Source organism: Panulirus ornatus, chromosome 57 (assembly GCF_036320965.1).
Source record: "Panulirus ornatus isolate Po-2019 chromosome 57, ASM3632096v1, whole genome shotgun sequence".
In the NCBI taxonomy this organism is placed as follows: domain Eukaryota; kingdom Metazoa; phylum Arthropoda; class Malacostraca; order Decapoda; family Palinuridae; genus Panulirus; species Panulirus ornatus.
In genome coordinates this window covers 23,446,307-23,452,608 of record NC_092280.1, presented here as the reverse complement: position 1 = coordinate 23,452,608, position 6,302 = coordinate 23,446,307, and the positions used below count along the sequence as shown (strand labels likewise).

Genomic DNA, 6,302 nt, shown 5'->3' with positions numbered 1-6,302 from the left:
AAGAGATAAAAAGCAAAATAAGACTGTGTTCTTGACAAGCCAGAAGACATTTCGCTGTGCCTACAAGATGCCTTTAAAAGAACGGATTTCCAGTCATGTAGCAGAACTCAATTGGTGTATCACTACATACTGAAGTAGGAGAAAACGAGAAATATAAGACACCAGTGCCTTTTCAAGTTTAACGCCTGTTGATCAGCCATTGGAGGGCACTGCATCTAAGCAAACACCACCATTTCATCAACGTATCATACACTATCAGAAGTATTTGCCGTTTATCATTCAGCTTTTTCCCTATCAAGAATAAGATTTCAATTCAATTCATAAGTAAGGACATGATTTATGACTTACCAAAAGACAAAGTGAAAAACTTTTAAGGAAGCATCTCTTCACAACTCCAAAAAACCAGTCGACACATAGAAGAGAAATGTAAAACTTACAAGGGTTGCATGATTAACTGTTACCCTTAAAGGTAATGAGATCTGTGTCTTTTCATTATGAGGGCCATCAAATCATTTAAAGAAGAAATGCGTTTTAGTCCTGTAATCTTTACTACAATTAAAGTAAACTCTCTTTCCCTCCGTCCAGTAAGAAAATGTATAAGATTTAGGAGGTTGTTGCAGGAATAACAATGGACCAGTAATATCAAAAAATCAGAAGAATCCTTGATCATGGTGCATGATTTACTGCGTTATCACCCTGATAATGACGACACAACATACAATGTACAAACCTATCCATCGTCCTTGCTGAACTCACTGAAATGAAAAAGATGTTGCTGGCAACCCACACACATCACCAGTCAAATGACTAAATGCTACAATGTTTCATGCCTGGGTTACCAACTGATCATGTTTATATTCTCTTATCTCTCCTTCTGTCAAAAACAGTACATCTGCTTAGTTTATCTATTACGTGTTAGATTATGTTGATAGTGATAATGCATGTGCCTCGCCTGGTGTGGTATGTATATTTTCAGGCTTTCGGGGTTGTCTCAAATAATGACGTTTTACTTGAATGTAAGTAGTATGACAGTGTCATATTTAGCACGTATTTGGACTCGGTCACGAGATGACGTGTTACTCCACAGATTTTTATTTTTTGTATGTGGGTGACAGATTTTGTTGCATGGAAACAGAGGTTATATCAAAATATAACCTCTGTTTCCATGCAGCTGTTTGAATCGTTTTGAATGTATTTTAAGTGTTCATATCTAACATATGCAAGCATAGTTTGGGGTTCTGCCTATTCACTTAAATTTGTATGGCGTATTTGATTCAACTTTCTGTCATTGTTAGAGTGCACGCTGGCCATTTGATATGTCAGCAGGCTCCTCATTAGTCTAGTAATTGAGTTTTAGTGTTCAAAATTTGGATTGTGAGTTTGTACTCCTGAAGACAGTCAAATTTCATATGATTTTTAAGCCTTTCATATATTATTATTAGGTTACGTCTTGCTTGATCAGGATGGGGTTTAGGAAATGTCTCAAATTAAGGACACCACCTTGGTCACTTTGGACATTCATTGGCTTGGATTTACAGGGATAGTCCTCTGTATATAGGGTAAAATGAGACTGGTGTCACCCTGACCATAATTTCCTTACGATAGTGAATAACCTGACAGTGGGAAGGCATATGAAATTCAGTGAAAATGTGAAGTGAATTAGCATAGAAATACATGAAACATGTAGATATCAGCAGAACCTATGAAAGTATCACACAAATTAGCAAGCATCATCTGCTTTGATTTTCAGTGCTAGTCAGTATTTTTAGTAAACAGCTCTGTAGGTCACAGCTGAGTTTGTCATGTGTTCCAGAACTGTTTACATCAGGTTAGTAGCCATTTCATGTTTTTGGTTAATGTGAGCACAAAATATGGCCAACAACCTGACATAAACACAGACCACAGCAATCATTTTTTCAGATGTACTGAGGTTTCCATAGGAAGTTAGGGGAGATTCTCACAGTTTCTGTTAATTTCTACAAGTATTTCACATACTCTTGCATTATTAGATCCCACATTTACCTTATGATAGCACTTGCCACCATAGCTGTATGCATCATTGTAAAATACAAATGATGCTCATAATGCCGGTCTCATAATACTGTTACAGTTTAATCATTGCAAAGTATAATTAATTAATTTTTTTAGTGACTGAGATGGTGCATTTTAAACTTGTTACTTTGCTTGGTTACAAATGTTTGAAATTATTGAAATAAAACCAAACCGAATGAAACCTCATGAAAACCTGTCACATTACAATAGTTACTGAGTTGCACTAAGTCTAGAAAGTTTTAGAAGCTTTCATTACCACAGTTGCCCATTATTCCACAAGTATTTTTGTTTTTGTTCTACTGGCATTGTGTTTGACCCATGTAGCTGTCTTATCTTTCTGCTTCACCCACACTTGGACTTCTGGCATTATGTCCACAAACTTACTATTACTATCTCTTTGTCACACATAACACTTGACAGCACTAGATTCACACAGCTTTTCCTGTGGTGGACACTGCGCTAGCCCTGCCTTTTGGCTGACTGGAAGGAACATTAGATAGAAGTAAAAGGTAGGAACATTTAGGCTTGAGCTTTATGAAGCAGTTGGTAGGAACATTAGGCTGGAGCATTAGGTAGATAGAAGATAGGGATAGGTAGGTATTGTATACGAGACAAGAATTACATATGCATGCTCTTTCCAAGTACTAAAAATCAATAGATAATACAGAAAGTACCATCAAAGCTTCTTTTACAAATTCTTAGCTTTCAGAGGCAGAGACTTGGAAATTTGATCATAAAAATTGTGGTTGTTTATGTCTGATTTGTGCCAAAGTAATGACATGATAGATTTTTTTAGCTGAAATTATTATATTATATTTCATTTTATTCATTATACTTGATTGCTGTTTCTCGCATCAGCAAGGTAGTGCCAGGAAACAGATGAAGAAAGACCCATCCACTCTTATACATACACATATATGTATCATCATATACACATATACATACATATACCTACACATATACAAACATATACATATATACACATGTACTTATTCATATTCACTTGTCATCATCCATTCCTAGCACCACCCCACCCTACAGGAAACAGCATTGCCACCCTCTGCATCGGCAAGGTTGGGCCAGGAAAACACAAAAAAGGGCACGTTTGTTCACACTCAGTCTCTAGCTGTCATGTGTAATGCACTGAAACCACAACTTCGTATCCACATCCAGGCCTCACAGACCTTTCCAGTCTCTAGCTGTCATGTGTAATGCACTGAAACCACAACTCCCTATCCACATCCAGGCCTCATAGACCTTTCCAAGATTTACCCCAGACATTTCATGTGCTCTGGTTCAGTCCATTGACAGCATGTCGACCCCAGTATACCATCTCATTCCAATTCACTCTATTCCTTGCATGCCTCACCCTCCTCTATGTTCAGGTCCCAATTGCTCAAAATCTTTTTCACTCCATGTTACCTCCCTCACACAGGAAATAGCGAGCACAAAATATTGAGGGCAGGCCGAATCCTGACCAGAATATTCTGTAAGTAATATATTGCATGATAACAGGGTACTGCTATGGAGAGAAAAGGTTTTTCGTCTCTGAAAACTTACTCTTATAGGAAGCTTTGCTGTTTTTGTGAACTCTAAACATTTGTAAGATTGCTGTGATGTTACTGATACATGATAAGTTTATCACATGGGATTCAATGGGATGTAAATGAATATGGATTTTTCAATTAAACTATATTTCTGAAATGTAACATGCACAGTACACTCCTAATGTAACATGCACAGTACACTCCTAATGTGACATGCACAGTACACTCCTGTGTTTTGTTTTTTGAATGCTCTTATTTCATCCATATATATATATATATACTTTTTTTTTTTTTTTTTTTTTTTTTTTTGCCGCTGTCTCCCGCGTTTGAGAGGTAGCGCAAGGAAACAGACGAAAGAAATGGCCCAACCCACCCCCATACACATGTATATACATACGTCCACACACGCAAATATACATACCTACACAGCTTTCCATGGTTTACCCCAGACGCTTCACATGCCTTGATTCAATCCACTGACAGCACGTCAACCCCGGTATACCACATCGCTCCAATTCACTCTATTCCTTGCCCTCCTTTCACCCTCCTGCATGTTCAGGCCCCGATCACACAAAATCTTTTTCACTCCATCTTTCCACCGCCAATTTGGTCTCCCTCTTCTCCTCGTTCCCTCCACCTCCGACACATATATCCTCTTGGTCAATCTTTCCTCACTCATTCTCTCCATGTGACCAAACCATTTCAAAACACCCTCTTCTGCTCTCTCAACCACGCTCTTTTTATTTCCACACATCTCTCTTACCCTTACGTTACTTACTCGATCAAACCACCTCACACCACACATTGTCCTCAAACATCTCATTTCCAGCACATCCATCCTCCTGCGCACAACTCTATCCATAGTCCACGCCTCGCAACCATACAACATTGTTGGAGCCACTATTCCTTCAAACATACCCATTTTTGCTTTCCGAGATAATGTTCTCGACTTCCACACATTCTTCAAGGCTCCCAGAATTTTCGCCCCCTCCCCCACCCTATGATTCACTTCCACTTCCATGTTTCCATCCGCTGCCAGATCCACTCCCAGATATCTAAAACACTTCACTTCCTCCAGTTTTTCTCCATTCAAACTCACCTCCCAATTGACTTGACCCTCAACCCTACTGTACCTAATAACCTTGCTCTTATTCACATTTACATATATATATATATATATATATATATATATATATATATATATATATATATATATATATATATTTTTTTTTTTTTTTTTTTCATACTATTCGCCATTTCCCGCAATAGCGAGGTAGTGTTAAGAACAGAGGACTGGGCCTTTGAGGGAATACCCTCACCTGGCCCCCTTCTCTGTTCCTTCTTTTGGGAAAAAAAAAAAAATCAACTGACTGTTATATTCCTCTCTTGTGTCTCCCCTGATGATGTGATTATTACACGAAAGTGCACTTGGGAACTTTTTGTGTTTCATTTTCCCCGTGAACTCATAGGAATATCTTGATCACGCGCAAAATTGTGATCCTTTCCAATATATATATATATATATATATATATATATATATATATATATATATATATATATTTTCTTTCTTTCTTTCTTTCATACTATTCGCCCTTTCCCGCATTAGCGAGGTTGCGTTAAGAACAGAGGACTGGGCCTTTGAGGGAATATCTTCACCTGGCCCCCTTCTCTGTTCCTTCTTTTGGAAAATTAAAAAAAAGAAAAAAAACAAGAGGGGAGGATTTCCAGCCACCCGCTCCCTTCCCTTTTATTCGTCTTCTGACACACAGGGAATACGTGGGAAGTGTTCTTTCTCCCCTATCCCCAGGGATAATATATATATATATATATATATATATATATATATATATATATATATATATATATATATATTTTTTTGCTTTGTCGCTGTTTCCCGCGTTTGCGAGGCAGCGCAAGGAAACATACAAGGAAACATATTCTGGGTAATATTTTTCCTCCACTGGTAACAAACCATGGGTTCTAAGAAGGTGGCCCAAGACAAAAAGGCCAGTATTCTTGCTTATAAGCAAGACAATCACCCCACTTCTCCACTACATAGACCTTCCACAACATATCCTAAATGGTTTACACCCACCACATCCCCCTCTCACACAGTTTAGCATTAGTAGACATGAACAGAGCATCCGACACCATTCCCTAACTTAAGATACCTACCACCACTCTTCACAATATATTTATATTTATATTTAATTCATATATATATTTAATTCATAAATGACCCAAGACTAATTTCTATGACAGAGGCCTGGTGTTATTCAGGAGCTTTTAGATAGGACCTTTCTGAAAGCACCTGCAGTGTTACTTCAAGTAGCAGGGAAATGAAGGCTTGCTTGAAGGGAGAAGTTCTTAGAAGAGATAGTATTCCAGTGATAAAGCCTTTTTAAAGGTGACTTCACATGCGGTGTACCTTCTAGTAGGTGGATATGGCAACAATATATATATATATGTGCAAAGTGAGAGGGTTAGGGAAAATGATTTGGTAAACAGAGAAGAGGTAGTAAAAGCTTTGCGGAAGATGAAAGCCGGCAAGGCAGCAGGTTTGGATGGTATTGCAGTGGAATTTATTAAGAAAGGGGGTGACTGTATTGTTGACTGGTTGGTAAGGTTATTTAATGTATGTATGACTCATGGTGAGGTGCCTGAGGATTGGCGGAATGCGTGCATAGTGCCATTGTACAAAG

General features: G+C 38.1%; 1 protein-coding gene across 1 annotated transcript in view; it reads left to right on the top strand.

Moving 5' to 3' along the window:
* Positions 1-851: 851 nt before the first annotated feature.
* The window catches only part of LOC139766280 (organic cation transporter protein-like), a 54,060-nt gene continuing 48,609 nt past the window's right edge, over positions 852-6,302 (top strand). Inside the window, 1 exon segment of the mRNA XM_071694718.1 lies at positions 852-960. The gene's annotated coding sequence lies outside the window, so the exon portion shown is untranslated.